General features: G+C 49.1%; 26 non-coding genes across 26 annotated transcripts; all 26 read right to left on the bottom strand.

Moving 5' to 3' along the window:
* Nucleotides 1-445: 445 nt before the first annotated feature.
* Nucleotides 446-518, bottom strand: Trnar-ucg (transfer RNA arginine (anticodon UCG)). The gene has a single exon. It is a non-coding gene; the product is annotated as a tRNA-Arg (tRNA).
* Nucleotides 519-1434: 916 nt separating this feature from the next.
* On the bottom strand, nt 1435-1511 carry Trnak-cuu (transfer RNA lysine (anticodon CUU)). Its single transcript has one exon. It is a non-coding gene; the product is annotated as a tRNA-Lys (tRNA).
* A 448-nt stretch (nt 1512-1959) lies between these two features.
* On the bottom strand, nt 1960-2032 carry Trnar-ucg (transfer RNA arginine (anticodon UCG)). Its single transcript has one exon. It is a non-coding gene; the product is annotated as a tRNA-Arg (tRNA).
* A 1453-nt stretch (nt 2033-3485) lies between these two features.
* On the bottom strand, nt 3486-3558 carry Trnar-ucg (transfer RNA arginine (anticodon UCG)). The gene has a single exon. It is a non-coding gene; the product is annotated as a tRNA-Arg (tRNA).
* Nucleotides 3559-4463: 905 nt separating this feature from the next.
* Nucleotides 4464-4540, bottom strand: Trnak-cuu (transfer RNA lysine (anticodon CUU)). The gene has a single exon. It is a non-coding gene; the product is annotated as a tRNA-Lys (tRNA).
* A 448-nt stretch (nt 4541-4988) lies between these two features.
* Nucleotides 4989-5061, bottom strand: Trnar-ucg (transfer RNA arginine (anticodon UCG)). The gene has a single exon. It is a non-coding gene; the product is annotated as a tRNA-Arg (tRNA).
* A 6888-nt stretch (nt 5062-11949) lies between these two features.
* On the bottom strand, nt 11950-12022 carry Trnar-ucg (transfer RNA arginine (anticodon UCG)). Its single transcript has one exon. It is a non-coding gene; the product is annotated as a tRNA-Arg (tRNA).
* Nucleotides 12023-13493: 1471 nt separating this feature from the next.
* Trnar-ucg (transfer RNA arginine (anticodon UCG)) lies at nt 13494-13566 on the bottom strand. The gene has a single exon. It is a non-coding gene; the product is annotated as a tRNA-Arg (tRNA).
* Nucleotides 13567-14486: 920 nt separating this feature from the next.
* Nucleotides 14487-14559, bottom strand: Trnak-cuu (transfer RNA lysine (anticodon CUU)). The gene has a single exon. It is a non-coding gene; the product is annotated as a tRNA-Lys (tRNA).
* Nucleotides 14560-15011: 452 nt separating this feature from the next.
* Nucleotides 15012-15084, bottom strand: Trnar-ucg (transfer RNA arginine (anticodon UCG)). The gene has a single exon. It is a non-coding gene; the product is annotated as a tRNA-Arg (tRNA).
* A 926-nt stretch (nt 15085-16010) lies between these two features.
* Trnak-cuu (transfer RNA lysine (anticodon CUU)) lies at nt 16011-16087 on the bottom strand. Its single transcript has one exon. It is a non-coding gene; the product is annotated as a tRNA-Lys (tRNA).
* A 448-nt stretch (nt 16088-16535) lies between these two features.
* Trnar-ucg (transfer RNA arginine (anticodon UCG)) lies at nt 16536-16608 on the bottom strand. Its single transcript has one exon. It is a non-coding gene; the product is annotated as a tRNA-Arg (tRNA).
* A 905-nt stretch (nt 16609-17513) lies between these two features.
* On the bottom strand, nt 17514-17590 carry Trnak-cuu (transfer RNA lysine (anticodon CUU)). Its single transcript has one exon. It is a non-coding gene; the product is annotated as a tRNA-Lys (tRNA).
* Nucleotides 17591-18038: 448 nt separating this feature from the next.
* On the bottom strand, nt 18039-18111 carry Trnar-ucg (transfer RNA arginine (anticodon UCG)). The gene has a single exon. It is a non-coding gene; the product is annotated as a tRNA-Arg (tRNA).
* A 902-nt stretch (nt 18112-19013) lies between these two features.
* On the bottom strand, nt 19014-19090 carry Trnak-cuu (transfer RNA lysine (anticodon CUU)). The gene has a single exon. It is a non-coding gene; the product is annotated as a tRNA-Lys (tRNA).
* Nucleotides 19091-19538: 448 nt separating this feature from the next.
* Nucleotides 19539-19611, bottom strand: Trnar-ucg (transfer RNA arginine (anticodon UCG)). The gene has a single exon. It is a non-coding gene; the product is annotated as a tRNA-Arg (tRNA).
* A 902-nt stretch (nt 19612-20513) lies between these two features.
* On the bottom strand, nt 20514-20590 carry Trnak-cuu (transfer RNA lysine (anticodon CUU)). Its single transcript has one exon. It is a non-coding gene; the product is annotated as a tRNA-Lys (tRNA).
* Nucleotides 20591-21038: 448 nt separating this feature from the next.
* On the bottom strand, nt 21039-21111 carry Trnar-ucg (transfer RNA arginine (anticodon UCG)). Its single transcript has one exon. It is a non-coding gene; the product is annotated as a tRNA-Arg (tRNA).
* A 903-nt stretch (nt 21112-22014) lies between these two features.
* On the bottom strand, nt 22015-22091 carry Trnak-cuu (transfer RNA lysine (anticodon CUU)). The gene has a single exon. It is a non-coding gene; the product is annotated as a tRNA-Lys (tRNA).
* A 448-nt stretch (nt 22092-22539) lies between these two features.
* Trnar-ucg (transfer RNA arginine (anticodon UCG)) lies at nt 22540-22612 on the bottom strand. Its single transcript has one exon. It is a non-coding gene; the product is annotated as a tRNA-Arg (tRNA).
* Nucleotides 22613-23528: 916 nt separating this feature from the next.
* Nucleotides 23529-23601, bottom strand: Trnak-cuu (transfer RNA lysine (anticodon CUU)). Its single transcript has one exon. It is a non-coding gene; the product is annotated as a tRNA-Lys (tRNA).
* A 452-nt stretch (nt 23602-24053) lies between these two features.
* On the bottom strand, nt 24054-24126 carry Trnar-ucg (transfer RNA arginine (anticodon UCG)). Its single transcript has one exon. It is a non-coding gene; the product is annotated as a tRNA-Arg (tRNA).
* Nucleotides 24127-25039: 913 nt separating this feature from the next.
* Trnak-cuu (transfer RNA lysine (anticodon CUU)) lies at nt 25040-25112 on the bottom strand. The gene has a single exon. It is a non-coding gene; the product is annotated as a tRNA-Lys (tRNA).
* Nucleotides 25113-25563: 451 nt separating this feature from the next.
* Trnar-ucg (transfer RNA arginine (anticodon UCG)) lies at nt 25564-25636 on the bottom strand. Its single transcript has one exon. It is a non-coding gene; the product is annotated as a tRNA-Arg (tRNA).
* Nucleotides 25637-26557: 921 nt separating this feature from the next.
* Nucleotides 26558-26634, bottom strand: Trnak-cuu (transfer RNA lysine (anticodon CUU)). Its single transcript has one exon. It is a non-coding gene; the product is annotated as a tRNA-Lys (tRNA).
* A 448-nt stretch (nt 26635-27082) lies between these two features.
* Trnar-ucg (transfer RNA arginine (anticodon UCG)) lies at nt 27083-27155 on the bottom strand. Its single transcript has one exon. It is a non-coding gene; the product is annotated as a tRNA-Arg (tRNA).
* Nucleotides 27156-27397: the final 242 nt, after the last annotated feature.

Consider the following 27397-nt stretch of genomic DNA (forward strand, 5'->3'; position numbering starts at 1 on the left):
TGGATACCTGATTGGCAGCAGATCACACAGTAATCGTTTGGGTTGGGTGGTCCCATACAGAATCTCTCCATGCTTCCTAATGTTTTCCTAACGTCACACTCGTCACGTACTTCACTTTTATTTCATAATCATTTCTGAGAGGTAAAGGAATTGCATGACAAATCTGCAGAGCTAGCGGCGTCAAAATTAACACACATACTTGATGTGACTCAAAAGCCGAACGAGTTACTTTCCAACGTTGTTTTAGATGTGCAAGTGCCAGTCACACCTCGCGGTGAGGCCACTCTGCCGTTCATTTCGCTAGTTAACACCTGTCTTGTTGTGTGTGTTTCAAGCTCAAGACCATCTCCAAGCACAAAATGCTCAACAGCAACATTCAGACGGTTTCGTACTGCTCAATTGCTACATTAAAACGGTATGTTTCTTTTTCAGAAATGGAAAAACACGACTGTGACAGGATTCGAACCTGCAATCTTCGGATCCGAAGTCCGACGCCTTATCCATTAGGCCACACGGTCACTGACGACCGAGTGTAACTTATATACGACCCATTTCGAAACGCTCACACCCCCTGAGGAATTGTGTTTTCGTTCCACACAGCCCCTGCCCCTTACTCTTTTCCACCCATTCGTTACATTCAACCTCTTGCGAGACCGACCAAACATACACAGGAAAAGAAGACCACACACTTTGCGCATTCGGAATCGATGGCAGGGTGTTCCTCGCCGCATTTGCTACGATGGCCATTTGCTACTTCTGCAGAAGCGGCGGCGGCGGCGACGACGACGACGACGACGACGATGACCGCGAGAGGCTCTGAGATTTGTGAGAAATACATCTATAAAATGTAATTAAGACTGCCTCGTCCAACCTTATGCCGCACCGCTTTGGCAAATGCTTTATCTGCGCCATTCGCCTTAATCACATCTGAGAGTAATTCTTAATAATACTCCTGTCGCTAATTGTTCCTCATCACAGATACTGTTTGCTATACGGCCACGATGCGCAACTGATTTCCAAAATTCGTCTTCCTCCTGTGAGGATGGAACTCACGACCCCTGGTTTACTAGACCAATGCTCTACCACTGACCTAAACAGGCGCCGCCTAGCGGCACTTTTGCGTACTTCTCCGTACGGTTGTCTGAATCATCAGACTTCAGCTGTCAACACTTCATATTTTCGACTAATATTTGCAGCAATGGCGACCCATTACTGCTTGGCTACACATCTGACACGTAGCCGTGTTCTCTCCAACCAAAACCACTTGCACTTCAGAACATGACTTTCACACATGTCTACAAAATCACCTTCACTTCAAATACAGTTTTCTTGCGACTGATGGAGACGTAGGCAAATTTATAGTTGCTATTTCCATTACATCACGTTAATCAGAAAATCGGTAATTTACATCTGCAGCGGAAAAAAATTCCGTTCCGGCCAGCGTAGGGCTCGAACCCACGACCCTGTGAATAAGAGTCTCATGCTCTACCGACTGAGCTAGCCGTGCTGCCTCGTTGGATACCTGATTGGCAGCAGATCACACAGTAATCGTTTGGGTTGGGTGGTCCCATACAGAATCTCTCCATGCTTCCTAATGTTTTCCTAACGTCACACTCGTCACGTACTTCACTTTTATTTCATAATCATTTCTGAGAGGTAAAGGAATTGCATGACAATCTGCAGAGCTAGCGGCGTCAAAATTAACACACATACTTGATGTGACTCAAAAGCCGAACGAGTTACTTTCCAACGTTGTTTTAGATGTGCAAGTGCCAGTCACACCTCGCGGTGAGGCCACTCTGCCGTTCATTTCGCTAGTTAACACCTGTCTTGTTGTGTGTGTTTCAAGCTCAAGACCATCTCCAAGCACAAAATGCTCAACAGCAACATTCAGACGGTTTCGTACTGCTCAATTGCTACATTAAAACGGTATGTTTCTTTTTCAGAAATGGAAAAACACGACCGTAACAGGATTCGAACCTGCAATCTTCGGATCCGAAGTCCGACGCCTTATCCATTAGGCCACACGGTCACTGACGACCAAGTGTAACTTATATACGACCCATTTCGAAACGCTCACACCCCCTGAGGAACTGTGTTTTCGTTCCACACAGCCCCTGCCCCTTACTCTTTTCCACCCATTCGTTACATTCAACCTCTTACGAGACCGACCAAACATACACAGGAAAAGAAGACCACACACTTTGCGCATTCGGAATCGATGGCAGGGTGTCCCTCGCCGCATTTGCTACGCTGGCCATTTGCTACTTCTGCAGAAGCGGCGGCGGCGGCGGCGGCGACGACGACGACGACGACGACGACGACGACCGCGAGGGGCACTGAGATTTGTGAGAAACACATCTATAAAATGTAATTCAGACTGCCTCGTCTCACCTTATCCTAAACCGCTTTGGCAAATGCTTTATCTGCGCCATTCGCCTTAATCACATCTGAGAGTAATTCTTAATAATACGCCTGTCGCTAATTGTTCCTCATCACAGATACTGCTTTCTATACGGCCACGATGCGCAACTGATTTCCAAGATTCGTCTTCCTCCTGTGAGGATGGAACTCACGACCCCTGGTTTATTAGACCAATGCTCTACCACTGAGCTAAACATGCGCCGCCTAGCGGCACTTTTGCGTACTTCGTCCGTACGGTCGTCTGCATCATCAGACTTCAGCTGACAACACTTCATATTTTCGACTAATATTAGCAGCTATGGCTACCCATTACTGCTTGGCTACACATCTGACACATAGCCGATATTCTCTCCAAACAAAACCACCTGCACTTCAGAACATGACTTTCACACATGTCTACAAAATCACCTTCACCTTCAAATACAGTTTTCTTGCGACTGATGGAGACGTAGGCAAATTTTAAAGTTGCTATTTCCATTACATCACGTTAATCAGAAAATCGGTTATTTACATCTGCAGCGGAAAAAATTCCGTTCCGCCCAGCGTAGGGCTTGAACCCACGATCCTGTGAATAAGAGTCTCATGCTCTACCGACTGAGCGAGCCGTGCTGCCTCGTTGGATACCTGCTGGCCAGCAGATCACACAGTAATCGTTTGGGTTGGGTGGTCCCATACAGAATCTCTCCATGCTTCCTAATGTTTTCCTAACGTCACACTCGTCACGTACTTCACTTTTATTTCATAATCATTTCTGAGAGGTAAAGGAATTGCATGACAATCTGCAGAGCTAGCGGCGTCAAAATTAACACACATACTTGATGTGACTCAAAAGCCGAACGAGTTACTTTCCGACGTTGTTTTAGATGTGCAAGTGCCAGTCAAAACTCGCGGTGAGGGCACTCTGCCGACCATTTCGCTAGTTAACACCGGTCTTGTTGTGTGTGTTTCAGGTTCAAGACCATCTCCAAGTACAAAATGGTCAACAGCAACATTCAGACGGTTTCGTACTGCTCAATTGCTACATTAAAACGGTACGTTTCTTTTTCAGAAATGGAAAAACACGACCGTGACAGGATTCGAACCTGCAATCTTCGGATCCGAAGTCCGACGCCTTATCCATTAGGCCACACGGTCACTGACGACCAAGTGTAACTTATATACGACCCATTTCGAAACGCTCACACCCCCTGAGGAACTGTGTTTTCGTTCCACACAGCCCCTGCCCCTTACTCTTTTCCACCCATTCGTTACATTCAACCTCTTACGAGACCGACCAAACATAGACAGGAAAACAAGACCACACACTTGGCGCATTCGGAATCGATGGCAGGGTGTTCCTCGCCGCATTTGCTACGATGGCCATTTGCTACTTCTGCAGAAGCGGCGGCGACGGCGACGACGACGACGACCGCGAGAGGCTCTGAGATTTGTGAGAAATACATCTATAAAATGTAATTCAGACTGCCTCGTCCAACCTTATGCCGCACCGCTTTGGCAAATGCTTTATCTGCGCCATTCGCCTTAATCACATCTGAGAGTAATTCTTAATAATACTCCTGTCGCTAATTGTTCCTCATCACAGATACTGTTTGCTATACGGCCACGATGCGCAACTGATTTCCAAAATTCGTCTTCCTCCTGTGAGGATGGAACTCACGACCCCTGGTTTACTAGACCAATGCTCTACCACTGACCTAAACAGGCGCCGCCTAGCGGCACTTTTGCGTACTTCGTCCGTACGGTTGTCTGAATCATCAGACTTCAGCTGTCAACACTTCATATTTTCGACTAATATTTGCAGCAATGGCGACCCATTACTGCTTGGCTACACATCTGACACGTAGCCGTGTTCTCTCCAACCAAAACCACTTGCACTTCAGAACATGACTTTCACACATGTCTACAAAATCACCTTCACTTCAAATACAATTTTCTTGCGACTGATGGAGACGTAGGCAAATTTATAGTTGCTATTTCCATTACATCACGTTAATCAGAAAATCGGTAATTTACATCTGCAGCGGAAAAAAATTCCGTTCCGGCCAGCGTAGGGCTCGAACCCACGACCCTGTGAATAAGAGTCTCATGCTCTACCGACTGAACTAGCCGTGCTGCCTCGTTGGATACCTGATTGGCAGCAGATCACACAGTAATCGTTTGGGTTGGGTGGTCCCATACAGAATCTCTCCATGCTTCCTAATGTTTTCCTAACGTCACACTCGTCACGTACTTCACTTTTATTTCATAATCATTTCTGAGAGGTAAAGGAATTGCATGACAATCTGCAGAGCTAGCGGCGTCAAAATTAACACACATACTTGATGTGACTCAAAAGCCGAACGAGTTACTTTCCAACGTTGTTTTAGATGTGCAAGTGCCAGTCACACCTCGCGGTGAGGCCACTCTGCCGTTCATTTCGCTAGTTAACACCTGTCTTGTTGTGTGTGTTTCAAGCTCAAGACCATCTCCAAGCACAAAATGCTCAACAGCAACATTCAGACGGTTTCGTACTGCTCAATTGCTACATTAAAACGGTATGTTTCTTTTTCAGAAATGGAAAAACACGACCGTGACAGGATTCGAACCTGCAATCTTCGGATCCGAAGTCCGACGCCTTATCCATTAGGCCACACGGTCACTGACGACCAAGTGTAACTTATATACGACCCATTTCGAAACGCTCACACCCCCTGAGGAACTGTGTTTTCGTTCCACACAGCCCCTGCTCCTTACTCTTTTCCACCCATTCGTTACATTCAACCTCTTACGAGACCGACCAAACATACACAGGAAAAGAAGACCACACACTTTGCGCATTCGGAATCGATGGCAGGGTGTCCCTCGCCGCATTTGCTACGCTGGACATTTGCTACTTCTGCAGAAGCGGCGGCGGCGGCGACGACGACGACGACGACGACGACGACGACGACCGCGAGGGGCTCTGAGATTTGTGAGAAATACATCTATAAAATGTAATTCAGACTGCCTCGTCTCACCTTATGCTAAACCGCTTTTTTTTTTCCTTTATTGTGATTTTAATACCTGTGACAAACAGGTAGGCCGGCAGCGGACCAAGTATGCCGCTCTTCGGCCTCAGAGTATACACAGAACAGAGATGAGTGAGATATAAAAACAATCAAGACGGCGGGGTACAAACAGTAGACAAAACAGAGTTAAAACGGAGTCGGTCACGTGCGTAGCACAATGGATAAAAGCGGAGAAACACGGTGCACAAACGCAGATGGCAGATGGCCACACGTGAACCAGCGGAGCACAAACGACGAAACACAAACACACTGCAGGAGAGTCGAGGCACAAACACATGCGATGGTCTTCGGCGTAGGACGATGAAAGTAACTGATGGAAGACAGCAGAGTCGTGGCCTGCCAAGGGGAAAAGGTGTGGGGAAGAGGAGAGAGAGGGGGAGGGGAAGATGCCAGTGGAGGAGAGGGATGGAGGAGAAGGGGGAGGGTAGGGGGAGTGGAAGCCCAAGGAGAAAGGGGAGGGGAGGGAGGGAGAGAAGGGAGAGAGGGTGCCCACAGGAAAAGGAGAGGAGAGGGAAGGTAAGGCTCAAAGTTGGTAGGAGGGGTAGATGGAGGGGAGGAGGGCATCATCAGGGAGGGGGAGTTGACGGAAGCCACCGAGGGAGAGGGTGTGGAGGGTGTAAAGATGGAGAGCAGGTGGGATATAGGAATGCAGGCGCGGCAGCGGGTTGGGGTGGGAGAGGATGGGAGAGACAAGAGGGTGTGGAGGATCAAGCTTGCGGGAGGTGTAGAGGATCCGTAACCGTTCGAGGAAAAGGAGGAGGTGCGGGAAGGGAAGCAGGTCATAGAGGATCCGCGTGGGGGAAGGGAGACGGATGCGATAGGCGAGGCGGAGCGCATGGCGTTCTAGGATCTGAATGGACTTGTAGAAGGTAGGAGGGGCAGAGATCCAGGCGGGATGAGCATAGCAAAGGATAGGACGGATGAGGGACTTGTAGGTGTAGAGGATGGTGGAAGGGTCCAGACCCCATGTACGGCCAGAAAGGAGCTTAAGGAGGCGGAGGCGGGAGCGTGCCTTGGCTTGGATCGTCCGGAGATGTGGGTTCCAGGAGAGGCGACGGTCGAGGGTGACACCAAGGTACTTGAGAGTAGGTGTGAGGGTGATGGGACGGCCATAAATAGTAAGATAGAAATCAAGGAGACGGAAGGAACGAGTGGTTTTGCCTACAATGATCGCCTGGGTCTTGGAAGGATTGACCTTGAGCAACCACTGGTTACACCAAGTGGTGAACCGGTCAAGATAGGATTGGAGAAGGTGCTGGGAGCGTTGCAGGGTGGGAGCGAGGGCAAGGAAGGCAGTGTCATCGGCGTACTGGAGAAGGTGTAGGGGAGGTGCAGGTGGAGGCATGTCTGCCGTGTAAAGGAGGTAGAGAAGAGGGGAAAGGACGGAACCTTGGGGCACACCGGCGGAGGGGTAGAAGGTGTAGGAATCAGTGTTGTGGATGGTGACATAGGAAGGACGGTGGGAAAGGAAGGAAGCGACCAGACGGACATAGTTGAGAGGAAGAGCAAAGGTTTGGAGCTTGAAAAGGAGACCGGAATGCCACACACGGTCATATGCGCGTTCGAGGTCGAGGGAAAGGAAGATGGCGGAACGACGGGAATTGAGTTGTTCGGAGAGGAGGTGAGTGAGGTGAAGGAGGAGGTCATCGGCTGAGAAGGACGGCCGAAAGCCACATTGGGTAGGGGGGAGGAGGCGGTGTTGGTGAAGGTGCTTGTGTAGGCGGCGGGTAAGAATGGATTCCAGGACCTTGCTGAAGACCGAGGTAAGGCTGATGGGACAGTAGGAGGAGACAGCGGAAGGCGGTTTGTCGGGCTTGAGGAACATCAGGATCCGGGAGGTTTTCCACAGGTCGGGGTAGTAGCCGGTGGACAGGACCACATTGTAGAGCCTGGCCAATGTGGAGAGGAAGGAGGCAGGAGCTTCACGGAGGTGACGGTAAGTAACACGATCGTGACCGGGAGCAGTGTTGCGTTTAGGGCGAAGTGTAGCAATGATATCTTGAGTGGTGATTGGGGTATTTAGTTCTGTGTGTGTGATGTTGCCCAAGTACTGGAAGCCAGGAGCAAGCGGGGGGACAGAGGTATCAGTTCGATCACGGACATCAGGAAAGAGGGAATAATCGAACTGGGGATCGTCAGGGATGGTAAGGATATCGGAGAGGTAGGAGGCGAAATGGTTGGCCTTACTAAGGGCATCAGGGAAGGGGTGGTCATCATGAAGGAGAGGGTAGTAGGGAGAGGGTTTAGATCCGGTAAGGCGGCGGAAGGCTGACCAGTACTTGGACGAGTTGATAGGTAAGGTGGCATTAAGACGGGTGCATGTCTGTCGCCAGTCCCGGCGTTTCTTTGCCGTGAGTAAGTTCCTGATGTGTCGCTGTAGTTGCCGGTGGCGTCGTAGTGTGTCCTGGTCACGTGTGTGAAGGAAGGCACGGTAGAGCCGGCGGGATTCACGCAGGAGAAGGACGGCCTGTGGGGGTAAGGTGGGGCGGTGCGGATGGATGGCAATGGTAGGGACGTGGGCCTCCACGGCCTCAGACAAGGTCTGCTGGAGAAAGGAGGCAGCACGGGTAACGTCGTCAGGTTGGTGGTAGGTGAGGGGGTGGCTATCGACCTGGAGAGCAAGGGAGTCCCGGTAGGCATTCCAGTTGGCACGGGAGTAGTCATGGACATATTTCGGGGGAGGGTCATGGCGCGGGTCGGGACGGGGGCGACGACCGTCTGATACAGTGAGGAGGACAGGGAGATGGTCACTGCCAATGGGATCAAGGACGTCCACCGCTATGCGGCCAAGCAGGGTGGGGGAGGCTAGGACGACATCGGGAGTGGTATTGGATTCAGGGCGGGTGTGTCGGGGAATTGGAAGGACGTCGCCTTGGAGGGTGGCAAGGAACCGATGCCACCGCCGTAACTGGGCGGCAGAACGACTATGGATGTTAAGGTCGGCGGCGATCACGTAGGAGGAGAAGGTACGGTCGATGTGGGAAAGGAAGTCGAAAGGAATAGGTGCAGCGGGGCGGACATAGATGGTGGCACAGGTAAGGGTAAGGCCGGGGAAGAAGAGACTAAGGATCAAGTGTTCTGTGGGGTCAGGAAGGAGGGGTTGGAGCCGGACAGGGATCTGGCGGTGGTGGCCAATGGCAACTCCGCCACGCGCTATCTGGAGTGGATTGTCAGACCGGTGAAGGAGGTAGGGCGAGGTGTGGACGGTGTGGTGGGGCTGAAGAAAGGTTTCGTTCAGAAGGAAGGCATCCACACGGTGGGTCGTAAGGGTATGCATAAGGAGGTGCTTGTTGGTGGGAAGGGAGCGGATGTTATTGAACAGGATACGGTGCTGTCGTGCCATAATGGGAATTTAAACGAGGGTGTCGAGACGGGAGAAGGTGAAATGGGCCTGGTTGTGGGAATAGGTGGCGTAGGTGTTGAGGTGGAACACGGAACGGGCAGCGAGGGAAATCTGGTGGAGGGTGTGGGGACGCTGAAAGGGATGGACGTTCTGGAGCACTATTGTGACGAACCTGATGATGTCCTCTGCGGTGGGGGGAGGACGGAGGGAATTGCCAGGAGGGGTGGGGCATCCAAAGGGCGGAGAGGAACAGTGAGTTCAGGAGCGGATGGAGGAGGTCGAGCCTTGCATTTCTGGGAGTAGGTAGGGTGTTGGAGGTTGCAGGTATTGCAGGAGGGAGGAGACTGAAGGTTGGGGCACTGCCGGAGGAAGTGCGCTTGCTTACAATGCGGGCAGACTGGGGCCTCGCGGCACTCTGATGTTGGGTGTGCGTTATAACGCAGACACCTCTGGCAGCGAATGGATTGTGGTGGGGAGCGGGAGGGGTCAACCTTATACCGGCGGTGGAAGAGGAGGGCACCCTCCTTAAGGAGATGGTCGATGGAGGGAGCGTGTTCGGAGAAAACTCGCATAAGGCGAGTGGGGCCCGCAGAGTTGAAAATGCGGCGAACAGCTCGCACCTCCAGGTACGGGTGGGCCTTCAACTCCGCCAGCACCTCTTCCTCCGTGATCGTCGGGCTAAGCCGAGTGATCACGGCGGTGAGGGTCGGCGGGCGACGTGGGGGTTGGGGTTGACGGGGGGAGGAAGGGGAAGGAGCAGGGGCAAGGGAGGCATTAGGTCCAAATCGGGTGAGAGGAATTCGGGAGAGGATGTCGGAGTGTAGGGTAGGGCTTGGGGAGGTGATCAAGACAGAGTCCCTACGGGGGGTAAGAAGGGAGATGGGGGCTGCAGGGAAGTATTGGCGGAGGAGCAAGGTCAGGTTGCGGGCCTCCAGGAGAGAGGGATCAGGACGGGAGAGGAGATACTTGTAGGAGGGGGAGTTAGAAGAGGAAGTAGAGGGGGCTGGAGGGGAGACATCCATGGCATCTAGGGGTGGGGGAGGGGGAAGATGCTGGGACTTCTTGGGTGCGGAGGAGGCGGGGGTGCCACTGGGACGCTTAACAGCGGGGACAGGATGGGAGGAGGTGTGGGGCACAGGAGTGACGGGGAGATGACGGGAAGCGGCAGGTCCCGGTGTCGGTGCTGGTGCTGGTGCTGCTGTTGGTGCTGCTGTTGGTGCTGCTGCTGGTTGTGGCGCTGCTGCAGGTGGTGGTGCTGGCGCCGGCGATGGTGCGGCATGGGTCGTAGCCCGACGAGACACAACCCTGGCAGGGGCCGCATGAGTGGTGTGGGGGAGTGGGGGAAAGGGGTCGTGTGTGGAGGCTTGGGGAGAAGGAGCAGGGGATGGGGCGACAAAGGGAGCTGGGGTGGGAAGGGTGAGGAGGGGCGGGATATAGTAGGACGGGGGCGACTGAGCACACCAAGTAAGAGTAGTGGCAGCGAGGGAGGGCGTCGTATAGACGATGGCGGTGGTAGTGGCGGTGGTGGTGGGGGTGGTCATGATGGCAGTAAGGAAAACTGGAAACACAGAAAAGAAGAATGGGGACAGACAAGGGACAAAGTCAGGAACAGATTACAGATGACAGATGAGAGACGTCGAGGAGCGAAAGGATGAAGGCAAAGACGAAGACGAGAATAGCGACGACAACGAAAGCAGGAGAGGAAGACGAAGCACTGGGTCCTGGCGGCGGCGGCGGCGGCGGCGGCGGCGGGGGCCGGAAGCTGCGGCGGCGGCGGCGGCGGCGGCGGCGGCGGGGGCCGGAAGCTGCGGCGGCGGCGGCGGCGGCGGCGGCTGGGTCCGGAAGCTGCGGCTGGGTCCGGCGACGACTGCTACTGCAAAACTGGCGGCACTGGAAACTGCTGCTGCTGCTGCTGCTGCTGGCGGTTCCGGAACTGCGACTGCGACTGCGACTGCGACTGCGACTTCTGCGAAGCCCTAACACTTCGATACGTAGCAGGACTCTGCAAGGTATCGAAGGGCGGAACTCTTCCGAGGTCCGCCGAAGAATGCTAAACCGCTTTGGCAAATGCTTTATCTGCGCCATTCGCCTTAATCACATCTGAGAGTAATTCTTAATAATACGCCTGTCGCTAATTGTTCCTCATCACAGATACTGCTTTCTATACGGCCACGATGCGCAACTGATTTCCAAGATTCGTCTTCCTCCTGTGAGGATGGAACTCACGACCCCTGGTTTATTAGACCAATGCTCTACCACTGAGCTAAACATGCGCCGCCTAGCGGCACTTTTGCGTACTTCGTCCGTACGGTCGTCTGCATCATCAGACTTCAGCTGACAACACTTCATATTTTCGACTAATATTAGCAGCTATGGCTACCCATTACTGCTTGGCTACACATCTGACACATAGCCGATATTCTCTCCAAACAAAACCACCTGCACTTCAGAACATGACTTTCACACATGTCTACAAAATCACCTTCACCTTCAAATACAGTTTTCTTGCGACTGATGGAGACGTAGGCAAATTTTAAAGTTGCTATTTCCATTACATCACGTTAATCAGAAAATCGGTTATTTACATCTGCAGCGGAAAAAATTCCGTTCCGCCCAGCGTAGGGCTTCAACCCACGATCCTGTGAATAAGAGTCTCATGCTCTACCGACTGAGCGAGCCGTGCTGCCTCGTTGGATACCTGCTGGCCAGCAGATCACACAGTAATCGTTTGGGTTGGGTGGTCCCATACAGAATCTCTCCATGCTTCCTAATGTTTTCCTAACGTCACACTCGTCACGTACTTCACTTTTATTTCATAATCATTTCTGAGAGGTAAAGGAATTGCATGACAATCTGCAGAGCTAGCGGCGTCAAAATTAACACACATACTTGATGTGACTCAAAAGCCGAACGAGTTACTTTCCGACGTTGTTTTAGATGTGCAAGTGCCAGTCAAAACTCGCGGTGAGGGCACTCTGCCGACCATTTCGCTAGTTAACACCGGTCTTGTTGTGTGTGTTTCAGGTTCAAGACCATCTCCAAGTACAAAATGGTCAACAGCAACATTCAGACGGTTTCGTACTGCTCAATTGCTACATTAAAACGGTATGTTTCTTTTTCAGAAATGGAAAAACACGACCGTGACAGGATTCGAACCTGCAATCTTCGGATCCGAAGTCCGACGCCTTATCCATTAGGCCACACGGTCACTGACGACCAAGTGTAACTTATATACGACCCATTTCGAAACGCTCACACCCCCTGAGGAACTGTGTTTTCGTTCCACACAGCCCCTGCCCCTTACTCTTTTCCACCCATTCGTTACATTCAACCTCTTACGAGACCGACCAAACATTCACAGGAAAAGAAGACCACACACTTTGCGCATTCGGAATCGATGGCAGGGTGTCCCTCGCCGCATTTGCTACGATGGCCATTTGCTACTTCTGCAGAAGCGGCGGCGGCGGCGACGACGACGACGACGACGACGACGACGACGACGACGACGACGACGACGACGACCGCGAGGGGCCCTGAGATTTGTGAGAAATACATCTATAAAATGTAATTCAGACTGCCTCGTCTCACCTTATGCTAAACCGCTTTGGCAAATGCTTTATCTGCGCCATTCGCCTTAATCACATCTGAGAGTAATTCTTAATAATACTCCTGTCGCTAATTGTTCCTCATCACAGATACTGCTTTCTATACGGCCACGATGCGCAACTGAATTCCAAGATTCGTCTTCCTCCTGTGAGGATGGAACTCACGACCCCTGGTTTACTAGACCAATGCTCTACCACTGAGCTAAACATGCGCCGCCTAGCGGCACTTTTGCGTACTTCGTCCGTACGGTCGTCTGCATCATCAGACTTCAGCTGACAACACTTCATATTTTCGACTAATATTAGCAGCTATGGCTACCCATTACTGCTTGGCTACACATCTGACACGTAGCTGATATTCTCTCCAAACAAAACCACCTGCACTTCAGAACATGACTTTCACACATGTCTACAAAATCACCTTCACCTTCAAATACAGTTTTCTTGCGACTGATGGAGACGTAGGCAAATTTTAAAGTTGCTATTTCCATTACATCACGTTAATCAGAAAATCGGTTATTTACATCTGCAGCGGAAAAAATTCCGTTCCGCCCAGGGTAGGGCTTGAACCCACGATCCTGTGAATAAGAGTCTCATGCTCTACCGACTGAGCTAGCCGTGCTGCCTCGTTGGATACCTGCTGGGCAGCAGATCACACAGTAATCGTTTGGGTTGGGTGGTCCCATACAGAATCTCTCCATGCTTCCTAATGTTTTCCTAACGTCACACTCGTCACGTACTTCACTTTTATTTCATAATCATTTCTGAGAGGTAAAGGAATTGCATGACAATCTGCAGAGCTAGCGGCGTCAAAATTAACACACATACTTGATGTGACTCAAAAGCCGAACGAGTTACTTTCCGACGTTGTTTTAGATGTGCAAGTGCCAGTCACACCTCGCGGTGAGGCCACTCTGCCGTTCATTTCGCTAGTTAACACCTGTCTTGTTGTGTGTGTTTCAAGCTCAAGACCATCTCCAAGCACAAAATGCTCAACGGCAACATTCAGACGGTTTCGTACTGCTCAATTGCTACATTAAAAAGATATGTTTCTTTTTCAGAAATGGAAAAACACGACCGTGACAGGATTCGAACCTGCAATCTTCGGATCCGAAGTCCGACGCCTTATCCATTAGGCCACACGGTCACTGACGACCGAGTGTAACTTATATACGACCCATTTCGAAACGCTCACACCCCCTGAGGAATTGTGTTTTCGTTCCACACAGCAGCTGCCCCTTACTCTTTTCCACCCATTCGTTACATTCAACCTCTTGCGAGACCGACCAAACATACACAGGAAAAGAAGACCACACACTTTGCGCATTCGGAATCGATGGCAGGGTGTCCCTCGCCGCATTTGCTACGCTGGCCATTTGCTACTTCTGCAGAAGCGGCGGCGGCGGCGACGACGACGACGACGACGACGACGACCGCGAGAGGCTCTGAGATTTGTGAGAAATACATCTATAAAATGTAATTCAGACTGCCTCGTCTCACCTTATGCTAAACCGCTTTGGCAAATGCTTTATCTGCGCCATTCGCCTTAATCACATCTGAGAGTAATTCTTAATAATACGCCTGTCGCTAATTGTTCCTCATCACAGATACTGCTTTCTATACGGCCACGATGCGCAACTGATTTCCAAGATTCGTCTTCCTCCTGTGAGGATGGAACTCACGACCCCTGGTTTACTAGACCAATGTTCTACCACTGACCTAAACAGGCGCCGCCTAGCGGCACTTTTGCGTACTTCGTCCGTACGGTTGTCTGAATCATCAGACTTCAGCTGTCAACACTTCATATTTTCGACTAATATTAGCAGCTATGGCTACCCATTACTGCTTGGCTACACATCTGACACGTAGCCGATATTCTCTCCAAACAAAACCACCTGCACTTCAGAACATGACTTTCACACATGTCTACAAAATCACCTTCACCTTCAAATACAGTTTTCTTGCGACTGATGGAGACGTAGGCAAATTTTAAAGTTGCTATTTCCATTACATCACGTTAATCAGAAAATCGGTTATTTACATCTGCAGCGGAAAAAAATTCCGTTCCGCCCAGCGTAGGGCTTGAACCCACGATCCTGTGAATAAGAGTCTCATGCTCTACCGCCTGAGCTAGCCGTGCTGCCTCGTAGGATACCTGCTGGGCAGCAGATCACACAGTAATCGTTTGGGTTGGGTGGTCCCATGCAGAATCTCTCCATGCTTCCTAATGTTTTCCTAACGTCACACTCGTCACGTACTTCACTTTTATTTCATAATCATTTCTGAGAGGTAAAGGAATTGCATGACAATCTGCAGAGCTAGCGGCGTCAAAATTAACACACATACTTGATGTGACTCAAAAGCCGAACGAGTTACTTTCCGACGTTGTTTTACATGTGCAAGTGCCAGTCACACCTCGCGGTGAGGCCACTCTGCCGTTCATTTCGCTAGTTAACACCTGTCTTGTTGTGTGTGTTTCAAGCTCAAGACCATCTCCAAGCACAAAATGCTCAACGGCAACATTCAGACGGTTTCGTACTGCTCAATTGCTACATTAAAAAGATATGTTTCCTTTTCAGAAATAGAAAAACACGACCGTGACAGGATTCGAACCTGCAATCTTCGGATCCGAATTCCGACGCCTTATCCATTAGGCCACACGGTCACTGACGACTAAGTATAACTTATATACGACTCATTTCGAAACGCTCACACACCCTGAGGAATTGTGTTTTCGTTCCACACAGCCGCTGACCCTTACTCTTCCCCACCCATTCGTTACATTCAACCTCTTACGAGACCGACCAAACATAGACAGGAAAACAAGACCACACACTTGGCGCATTCGGAATCGATGGCAGGGTGTTCCTCGCCGCATTTGCTACGATGGCCATTTGCTACTTCTGCAGAAGCGGCGGCGACGACGACGACGACGACGACGACGACGACGACGACGACGACCGCGAGAGGCTCTGAGATTTTTGAGAAATACATCTATAAAATGTAATTCAGACTGCCTCGTCCAACCTTATGCTAAACCGCTTTGGCAAATGCTTTATCCGCGCCATTCGCCTTAATCACATCTGGGAGTAATTCTTAATAATACTCCTGTCGCTAATTGTTCCTCATCACAGATACTGTTTGCTATACGGCCACGATGCGCAACTGATTTCCAAAATTCGTCTTCCTCCTGTGAGGATGGAACTCACGACCCCTGGTTTACTAGACCAATGCTCTACCACTGACCTAAACAGGCGCCGCCTAGCGGCACTTTTGCGTACTTCGTCCGTACGGTTGTCTGAATCATCAGACTTCAGCTGACAACACTTCATATTTTCGATTAATATTTGCAGCAATGTCGACCCATTACTGCTTGGCTATACATCTGACACGTAGCCGTGTTCTCTCCAACCAAAACCACTTGCACTTCAGAACATGACTTTCACACATGTCTACAAAATCACCTTCACTTCAAATACAGTTTTCTTGCGACTGATGGAGACGTAGGCAAATTTATAGTTGCTATTTCCATTACATCACGTTAATCAGAAAATCGGTAATTTACATCTGCAGCGGAAAGAAATTCCGTTCCGGCCAGCGTAGGGCTCGAACCCACGACCCTGTGAATAAGAGTCACATGCTCTACCGACTGAGCTAGCCGTGCTGCCTCGTTGGATACCTGATTGGCAGCAGATCACACAGTAATCGTTTGGGTTGGGTGGTCCCATACAGAATCTCTCCATGCTTCCTAATGTTTTCCTAACGTCACACTCGTCACGTACTTCACTTTTATTTCATAATCATTTCTGAGAGGTAAAGGAATTGCATGACAATCTGCAGAGCTAGCGGCGTCAAAATTAACACACATACTTGATGTGACTCAAAAGCCGAACGAGTTACTTTCCGACGTTGTTTTAGATGTGCAAGTGCCAATCAAAACTCGCGGTGAGGGCACTCTGCCGACCATTTCGCTAGTTAACACCGGTCTTGTTGTGTGTGTTTCAGGTTCAAGACCATCTCCAAGTACAAAATGGTCAACAGCAACATTCAGACGGTTTCGTACTGCTCAATTGCTACATTAAAACGGTATGTTTCTTTTTCAGAAATGGAAAAACACGACCGTGACAGGATTCGAACCTGCAATCTTCGGATCCGAAGTCCGACGCCTTATCGATTAGGCCACACGGTCACTGACGACCAAGTGTAACTTATATACGACCCATTTCGAAACGCTCACACCCCCTGAGGAACTGTGTTTTCGTTCCACACAGCCCCTGCCCCTTACTCTTTTCCACCCAGTCGTTACATTCAACCTCTTACGAGACCGACCAAACATACACAGGAAAAGAAGACCACACACTTTGCGCATTCGGAATCGATGGCAGGGTGTCCCTCGCCGCATTTGCTACGCTGGCCATTTGCTACTTCTGTAGAAGCGGCGGCGGCGGCGACGACGACGACGACCGCGAGAGGCTCTGAGATTTGTGAGAAATACATCTATAAAATGTAATTCAGACTGCCTCGTCCAACCTTATGCCGCACCGCTTTGGCAAATGCTTTATCTGCGCCATTCGCCTTAATCACATCTGAGAGAAATTCTTAATAATACTCCTGTTGCTAATTGTTCCTCATCACAGATACTGTTTGCTATACGGCCACGATGCGCAACTGATTTCCAAAATTCGTCTTCCTCCTGTGAGGATGGAACTCACGACCCCTGGTTTACTAGACCAATGCTCTACCACTGAGCTAAACATGCGCCGCCTAGCGGCACTTTTGCGTACTTCGTCCGTACGGTCGTCTGCATCATCAGACTTCAGCTGACAACACTTCATATTTTCGACTAATATTAGCAGCTATGGCGACCCATTACTGCTTGGCTACACATCTGACACGTAGCCGTGTTCTCTCCAACCAAAACCACTTGCACTTCAGAACATGACTTTCACACATGTCTACAAAATCACCTTCACTTCAAATACAGTTTTCTTGCGACTGATGGAGACGTAGGCAAATTTATAGTTGCTATTTCCATTACATCACGTTAATCAGAAAATCGGTAATTTACATCTGCAGCGGAAAAAAAATCCGTTCCGGCCAGTGTAGGGCTCGAACCCACGACCCTGTGAATAAGAGTCTCATGCTCTACCGACTGAGCTAGCCGTGCTGCCTCGTTGGATACCTGATTGGCAGCAGATCACACAGTAATCGTTTGGGTTGGGTGGTCCCATACTGAATCTCTCCATGCTTCCTAATGTTTTCCTAACGTCACACTCGTCACGTACTTCACTTTTATTTCATAATCATTTCTGAGAGGTAAAGGAATTGCATGACAATCTGCAGAGCTAGCGGCGTCAAAATTAACACACATACTTGATGTGACTCAAAAGCCGAACGAGTTACTTTCCGACGTTGTTTTAGATGTGCAAGTGCCAGTCAAAACTCGCGGTGAGGGCACTCTGCCGACCATTTCGCTAGTTAACACCGGTCTTGTTGTGTGTGTTTCAGGTTCAAGACCATCTCCAAGTACAAAATGGTCAACAGCAACATTCAGACGGTTTCGTACTGCTCAATTGCTACATTAAAACGGTATGTTTCTTTTTCAGAAATGGAAAAACACGACCGTGACAGGATTCGAACCTGCAATCTTCGGATCCGAAGTCCGACGCCTTATCGATTAGGCCACACGGTCACTGACGACCAAGTGTAACTTATATACGACCCATTTCGAAACGCTCACACCCCCTGAGGAACTGTGTTTTCGTTCCACACAGCCCCTGCCCCTTACTCTTTTCCACCCAGTCGTTACATTCAACCTCTTACGAGACCGACCAAACATACACAGGAAAAGAAGACCACACACTTTGCGCATTCGGAATCGATGGCAGGGTGTCCCTCGCCGCATTTGCTACGCTGGCCATTTGCTACTTCTGTAGAAGCGGCGGCGGCGGCGACGACGACGACCGCGAGAGGCTCTGAGATTTGTGAGAAATACATCTATAAAATGTAATTCAGACTGCCTCGTCCAACCTTATGCCGCACCGCTTTGGCAAATGCTTTATCTGCGCCATTCGCCTTAATCACATCTGAGAGAAATTCTTAATAATACTCCTGTTGCTAATTGTTCCTCATCACAGATACTGTTTGCTATACGGCCACGATGCGCAACTGATTTCCAAAATTCGTCTTCCTCCTGTGAGGATGGAACTCACGACCCCTGGTTTACTAGACCAATGCTCTACCACTGAGCTAAACATGCGCCGCCTAGCGGCACTTTTGCGTACTTCGTCCGTACGGTCGTCTGCATCATCAGACTTCAGCTGACAACACTTCATATTTTCGACTAATATTAGCAGCTATGGCGACCCATTACTGCTTGGCTACACATCTGACACGTAGCCGTGTTCTCTCCAACCAAAACCACTTGCACTTCAGAACATGACTTTCACACATGTCTACAAAATCACCTTCACTTCAAATACAGTTTTCTTGCGACTGATGGAGACGTAGGCAAATTTATAGTTGCTATTTCCATTACATCACGTTAATCAGAAAATCGGTAATTTACATCTGCAGCGGAAAAAAAATCCGTTCCGGCCAGTGTAGGGCTCGAACCCACGACCCTGTGAATAAGAGTCTCATGCTCTACCGACTGAGCTAGCCGTGCTGCCTCGTTGGATACCTGATTGGCAGCAGATCACACAGTAATCGTTTGGGTTGGGTGGTCCCATACTGAATCTCTCCATGCTTCCTAATGTTTTCCTAACGTCACACTCGTCACGTACTTCACTTTTATTTCATAATCATTTCTGAGAGGTAAAGGAATTGCATGACAATCTGCAGAGCTAGCGGCGTCAAAATTAACACACATACTTGATGTGACTCAAAAGCCGAACGAGTTACTTTCCGACGTTGTTTTAGATGTGCAAGTGCCAGTCAAAACTCGCGGTGAGGGCACTCTGCCGACCATTTCGCTAGTTAACACCGGTCTTGTTGTGTGTGTTTCAGGTTCAAGACCATCTCCAAGTACAAAATGGTCAACAGCAACATTCAGACGGTTTCGTACTGCTCAATTGCTACATTAAAACGGTATGTTTCTTTTTCAGAAATGGAAAAACACGACCGTGACAGGATTCGAACCTGCAATCTTCGGATCCGAAGTCCGACGCCTTATCGATTAGGCCACACGGTCACTGACGACCAAGTGTAACTTATATACGACCCATTTCGAAACGCTCACACCCCCTGAGGAACTGTGTTTTCGTTCCACACAGCCCCTGCCCCTTACTCTTTTCCACCCAGTCGTTACATTCAACCTCTTACGAGACCGACCAAACATACACAGGAAAAGAAGACCACACACTTTGCGCATTCGGAATCGATGGCAGGGTGTCCCTCGCCGCATTTGCTACGCTGGCCATTTGCTACTTCTGTAGAAGCGGCGGCGGCGGCGACGACGACGACCGCGAGAGGCTCTGAGATTTGTGAGAAATACATCTATAAAATGTAATTCAGACTGCCTCGTCCAACCTTATGCCGCACCGCTTTGGCAAATGCTTTATCTGCGCCATTCGCCTTAATCACATCTGAGAGAAATTCTTAATAATACTCCTGTTGCTAATTGTTCCTCATCACAGATACTGTTTGCTATACGGCCACGATGCGCAACTGATTTCCAAAATTCGTCTTCCTCCTGTGAGGATGGAACTCACGACCCCTGGTTTACTAGACCAATGCTCTACCACTGAGCTAAACATGCGCCGCCTAGCGGCACTTTTGCGTACTTCGTCCGTACGGTCGTCTGCATCATCAGACTTCAGCTGACAACACTTCATATTTTCGACTAATATTAGCAGCTATGGCGACCCATTACTGCTTGGCTACACATCTGACACGTAGCCGTGTTCTCTCCAACCAAAACCACTTGCACTTCAGAACATGACTTTCACACATGTCTACAAAATCACCTTCACTTCAAATACAGTTTTCTTGCGACTGATGGAGACGTAGGCAAATTTATAGTTGCTATTTCCATTACATCACGTTAATCAGAAAATCGGTAATTTACATCTGCAGCGGAAAAAAAATCCGTTCCGGCCAGTGTAGGGCTCGAACCCACGACCCTGTGAATAAGAGTCTCATGCTCTACCGACTGAGCTAGCCGTGCTGCCTCGTTGGATACCTGATTGGCAGCAGATCACACAGTAATCGTTTGGGTTGGGTGGTCCCATACTGAATCTCTCCATGCTTCCTAATGTTTTCCTAACGTCACACTCGTCACGTACTTCACTTTTATTTCATAATCATTTCTGAGAGGTAAAGGAATTGCATGACAATCTGCAGAGCTAGCGGCGTCAAAATTAACACACATACTTGATGTGACTCAAAAGCCGAACGAGTTACTTTCCGACGTTGTTTTAGATGTGCAAGTGCCAGTCAAAACTCGCGGTGAGGGCACTCTGCCGACCATTTCGCTAGTTAACACCGGTCTTGTTGTGTGTGTTTCAGGTTCAAGACCATCTCCAAGTACAAAATGGTCAACAGCAACATTCAGACGGTTTCGTACTGCTCAATTGCTACATTAAAACGGTATGTTTCTTTTTCAGAAATGGAAAAACACGACCGTGACAGGATTCGAACCTGCAATCTTCGGATCCGAAGTCCGACGCCTTATCGATTAGGCCACACGGTCACTGACGACCAAGTGTAACTTATATACGACCCATTTCGAAACGCTCACACCCCCTGAGGAACTGTGTTTTCGTTCCACACAGCCCCTGCCCCTTACTCTTTTCCACCCAGTCGTTACATTCAACCTCTTACGAGACCGACCAAACATACACAGGAAAAGAAGACCACACACTTTGCGCATTCGGAATCGATGGCAGGGTGTCCCTCGCCGCATTTGCTACGCTGGCCATTTGCTACTTCTGTAGAAGCGGCGGCGGCGGCGACGACGACGACCGCGAGAGGCTCTGAGATTTGTGAGAAATACATCTATAAAATGTAATTCAGACTGCCTCGTCCAACCTTATGCCGCACCGCTTTGGCAAATGCTTTATCTGCGCCATTCGCCTTAATCACATCTGAGAGTAATTCTTAATAATACTCCTGTCGCTAATTGTTCCTCATCACAGATACTGTTTGCTATACGGCCACGATGCGCAACTGATTTCCAAAATTCGTCTTCCTCCTGTGAGGATGGAACTCACGACCCCTGGTTTACTAGACCAATGCTCTACCACTGAGCTAAACATGCGCCGCCTAGCGGCACTTTTGCGTACTTCGTCCGTACGGTCGTCTGCATCATCAGACTTCAGCTGACAACACTTCATATTTTCGACTAATATTAGCAGCTATGGCGACCCATTACTGCTTGGCTACACATCTGACACGTAGCTGATATTCTCTCCAAACAAAACCACCTGCACTTCAGAACATGACTTTCACACATGTCTACAAAATCACCTTCACTTCAAATACAGTTTTCTTGCGACTGATGGAGACGTAGGCAAATTTATAGTTGCTATTTCCATTACATCACGTTAATCAGAAAATCGGTAATTTACATCTGCAGCGGAAAAAAATTCCGTTCCGGCCAGCGTAGGGCTCGAACCCACGACCCTGTGAATAAGAGTCTCATGCTCTACCGACTGAGCTAGCCGTGCTGCCTCGTTGGATACCTGATTGGCAGCAGATCACACAGTAATCGTTTGGGTTGGGTGGTCCCATACAGAATCTCTCCATGCTTCCTAATGTTTTCCTAACGTCACACTCGTCACGTACTTCACTTTTATTTCATAATCATTTCTGAGAGGTAAAGGAATTGCATGACAATCTGCAGAGCTAGCGGCGTCAAAATTAACACACATACTTGATGTGACTCAAAAGCCGAACGAGTTACTTTCCGACGTTGTTTTAGATGTGCAAGTGCCAATCAAAACTCGCGGTGAGGGCACTCTGCCGACCATTTCGCTAGTTAACACCGGTCTTGTTGTGTGTGTTTCAGGTTCAAGACCATCTCCAAGTACAAAATGGTCAACAGCAACATTCAGACGGTTTCGTACTGCTCAATTGCTACATTAAAACGGTATGTTTCTTTTTCAGAAATGGAAAAACACGACCGTGACAGGATTCGAACCTGCAATCTTCGGATCCGAAGTCCGACGCCTTATCCATTAGGCCACACGGTCACTGACGACCAAGTGTAACTTATATACGACCCATTTCGAAACGCTCACACCCCCTGAGGAACTGTGTTTTCGTTCCACACAGCCCCTGCCCCTTACTCTTTTCCACCCATTCGTTACATTCAACCTCTTACGAGACCGACCAAACATACACAGGAAAAGAAGACCACACACTTTGCGCATTCGGAATCGATGGCAGGGTGTCCCTCGCCGCATTTGCTACGCTGGCCATTTGCTACTTCTGTAGAAGCGGCGGCGGCGGCGACGACGACGACGACGACGACGACCGCGAGAGGCTCTGAGATTTGTGAGAAATACATCTATAAAATGTAATTCAGACTGCCTCGTCCAACCTTATGCCGCACCGCTTTGGCAAATGCTTTATCTGCGCCATTCGCCTTAATCACATCTGAGAGTAATTCTTAATAATACTCCTGTCGCTAATTGTTCGTCATCACAGATACTGTTTGCTATACGGCCACGATGCGCAACTGATTTCCAAAATTCGTCTTCCTCCTGTGAGGATGGAACTCACGACCCCTGGTTTACTAGACCAATGCTCTACCACTGAGCTAAACATGCGCCGCCTAGCGGCACTTTTGCGTACTTCGTCCGTACGGTCGTCTGCATCATCAGACTTCAGCTGACAACACTTCATATTTTCGACTAATATTAGCAGCTATGGCGACCCATTACTGCTTCGCTACACATCTGACACGTAGCTGATATTCTCTCCAAACAAAACCACCTGCACTTCAGAACATGACTTTCACACATGTCTACAAAATCACCTTCACCTTCAAATACAGTTTTCTTGCGACTGATGGAGACGTAGGCAAATTTTAAAGTTGCTATTTCCATTACATCACGTTAATCAGAAAATCGGTAATTTACATCTGCAGCGGAAAAAATTCCGTTCCGCCCAGCGTAGGGCTTGAACCCACGATCCTGTGAATAAGAGTCTCATGCTCTACCGACTGAGCTAGCCGTGCTGCCTCGTTGGATACCTGCTGGCCAGCAGATCACACATTAATCGTTTGGGTTGGGTGGTCCCATACAGAATCTCTCCATGCTGCCTAATGTTTTCCTAACGTCACACTCGTCACGTACTTCACTTTTATATCATATTCACTTCTGAGAGGTAAAGGAATTGCATGAAAATCTGCACAGCTAGCGGCGTCAAAATTAACACACATACTTGATGTGACTCAAAAGCCGAACGAGTTACTTTCCGACGTTGTTTTAGATGTGCAAGTGCCAGTCACACCTCGCGGTGAGGTCACTCTGCCGTTCATTTCGCTAGTTAACACCTGTCCTGTTGTGTGTGTTTCAAGCTCAAGTCCATCTCCAAGCACAAAATGCTCAACAGCAACATTCAGACGGTTTCGTACTGCTCAATTGCTACATTAAAACGATATGTTTCTTTTTCAGAACTGGAAAAACACGACCGTGACAGGATTCGAACCTGCAATCTTCGGATCCGAAGTCCGACGACTTATCCATTAGGCCACACGGTCACTGACGACCAAGTGTAACTTATATACGACCCATTTCGAAACGCTCACACCCCCTGAGGAACTGTGTTTTCGTTCCACACAGCCCCTGCCCCTTACTCTTTTCCACCCATTCGTTACATTCAACCTCTTACGAGACCGACCAAACATACACAGGAAAAGAAGACCACACACTTTGCGCATTCGGAATCGATGGCAGGGTGTCCCTCGCCGCATTTGCTACGCTGGCCATTTGCTACTTCTGTAGAAGCGGCGGCGGCGGCGGCGGCGACGACGACGACGACCGCGAGAGGCTCTGAGATTTGTGAGAAATACATCTATAAAATGTAATTCAGACTGCCTCGTCCAACCTTATGCCGCACCGCTTTGGCAAATGCTTTATCTGCGCCATTCGCCTTAATCACATCTGAGAGTAATTCTTAATAATACTCCTGTCGCTAATTGTTCCTCATCACAGATACTGCTTTCTATACGGCCACGATGCGCAACTGATTTCCAAAATTCGTCTTCCTCCTGTGAGGATGGAACTCACGACCCCTGGTTTACTAGACCAATGCTCTACCACTGAGCTAAACATGCGCCGCCTAGCGGCACTTTTGCCTACTTCGTCCGTACGGTCGTCTGCATCATCAGACTTCAGCTGACAACACTTCATATTTTCGACTAATATTAGCAGCTATGGCGACCCATTACTGCTTCGCTACACATCTGACACGTAGCTGATATTCTCTCCAAACAAAACCACCTGCACTTCAGAACATGACTTTCACACATGTCTACAAAATCACCTTCACCTTCAAATACAGTTTTCTTGCGACTGATGGAGACGTAGGCAAATTTTAAAGTTGCTATTTCCATTACATCACGTTAATCAGAAAATCGGTAATTTACATCTGCAGCGGAAAAAATTCCGTTCCGCCCAGCGTAGGGCTTGAACCCACGATCCTGTGAATAAGAGTCTCATGCTCTACCGACTGAGCTAGCCGTGCTGCCTCGTTGGATACCTGCTGGCCAGCAGATCACACATTAATCGTTTGGGTTGGGTGGTCCCATACAGAATCTCTCCATGCTGCCTAATGTTTTCCTAACGTCACACTCGTCACGTACTTCACTTTTATATCATATTCACTTCTGAGAGGTAAAGGAATTGCATGAAAATCTGCACAGCTAGCGGCGTCAAAATTAACACACATACTTGATGTGACTCAAAAGCCGAACGAGTTACTTTCCGACGTTGTTTTAGATGTGCAAGTGTCAGTCACACCTCGCGGTGAGGTCACTCTGCCGTTCATTTCGCTAGTTAACACCTGTCTTGTTGTGTGTGTTTCAAGCTCAAGTCCATCTCCAAGCACAAAATGCTCAACAGCAACATTCAGACGGTTTCGTACTGCTCAATTGCTACATTAAAACGATATGTTTCTTTTTCAGAACTGGAAAACACGACCGTGACAGGATTCGAACCTGCAATCTTCGGATCCGAAGTCCGACGCCTTATCCATTAGGCCACACGGTCACTGACGACCAAGTGTAACTTATATACGACCCATTTCGAAACGCTCACACCCCCTGAGGAACTGTGTTTTCGTTCCACACAGCCCCTGCCCCTTACTCTTTTCCACCCATTCTTTACATTCAACCTCTTACGAGACCGACCAAACATACACAGGAAAAGAAGACCACACACTTTGCGCATTCGGAATCGATGGCAGGGTGTCCCTCGCCGCATTTGCTACGCTGGCCATTTGCTACTTCTGTAGAAGCGGCGGCGGCGGCGACGACGACGACGACGACGACGACGACGACCGCGAGAGGCTCTGAGATTTGTGAGAAATACATCTATAAAATGTAATTCAGACTGCCTCGTCCAACCTTATGCCGCACCGCTTTGGCAAATGCTTTATCTGCGCCATTCGCCTTAATCACATCTGAGAGTAATTCTTAATAATACTCCTGTCGCTAATTGTTCCTCATCACAGATACTGTTTGCTATACGGCCACGATGCGCAACTGATTTCCAAAATTCGTCTTCCTCCTGTGAGGATGGAACTCACGACCCCTGGTTTACTAGACCAATGCTCTACCACTGAGCTAAACATGCGCCGCCTAGCGGCACTTTTGCGTACTTCGTCCGTACGGTCGTCTGCATCATCAGACTTCAGCTGACAACACTTCATATTTTCGACTAATATTAGCAGCTATGGCGACCCATTACTGCTTGGCTACACATCTGACACGTAGCTGATATTCTCTCCAAACAAAACCACCTGCACTTCAGAACATGACTTTCACACATGTCTACAAAATCACCTTCACTTCAAATACAGTTTTCTTGCGACTGATGGAGACGTAGGCAAATTTATAGTTGCTATTTCCATTACATCACGTTAATCAGAAAATCGGTAATTTACATCTGCAGCGGAAAAAAATTCCGTTCCGGCCAGCGTAGGGCTCGAACCCACGACCCTGTGAATAAGAGTCTCATGCTCTACCGACTGAGCTAGCCGTGCTGCCTCGTTGGATACCTGATTGGCAGCAGATCACACAGTAATCGTTTGGGTTGGGTGGTCCCATACAGAATCTCTCCATGCTTCCTAATGTTTTCCTAACGTCACACTCGTCACGTACTTCACTTTTATTTCATAATCATTTCTGAGAGGTAAAGGAATTGCATGACAATCTGCAGAGCTAGCGGCGTCAAAATTAACACACATACTTGATGTGACTCAAAAGCCGAACGAGTTACTTTCCGACGTTGTTTTAGATGTGCAAGTGCCAATCAAAACTCGCGGTGAGGGCACTCTGCCGACCATTTCGCTAGTTAACACCGGTCTTGTTGTGTGTGTTTCAGGTTCAAGACCATCTCCAAGTACAAAATGGTCAACAGCAACATTCAGACGGTTTCGTACTGCTCAATTGCTACATTAAAACGGTATGTTTCTTTTTCAGAAATGGAAAAACACGACCGTGACAGGATTCGAACCTGCAATCTTCGGATCCGAAGTCCGACGCCTTATCCATTAGGCCACACGGTCACTGACGACCAAGTGTAACTTATATACGACCCATTTCGAAACGCTCACACCCCCTGAGGAACTGTGTTTTCGTTCCACACAGCCCCTGCCCCTTACTCTTTTCCACCCATTCGTTACATTCAACCTCTTACGAGACCGACCAAACATACACAGGAAAAGAAGACCACACACTTTGCGCATTCGGAATCGATGGCAGGGTGTCCCTCGCCGCATTTGCTACGCTGGCCATTTGCTACTTCTGT

Source organism: Schistocerca gregaria, unplaced genomic scaffold, assembly GCF_023897955.1.
Source record: "Schistocerca gregaria isolate iqSchGreg1 unplaced genomic scaffold, iqSchGreg1.2 ptg000180l, whole genome shotgun sequence".
Lineage (NCBI taxonomy): Eukaryota > Metazoa > Arthropoda > Insecta > Orthoptera > Acrididae > Schistocerca > Schistocerca gregaria.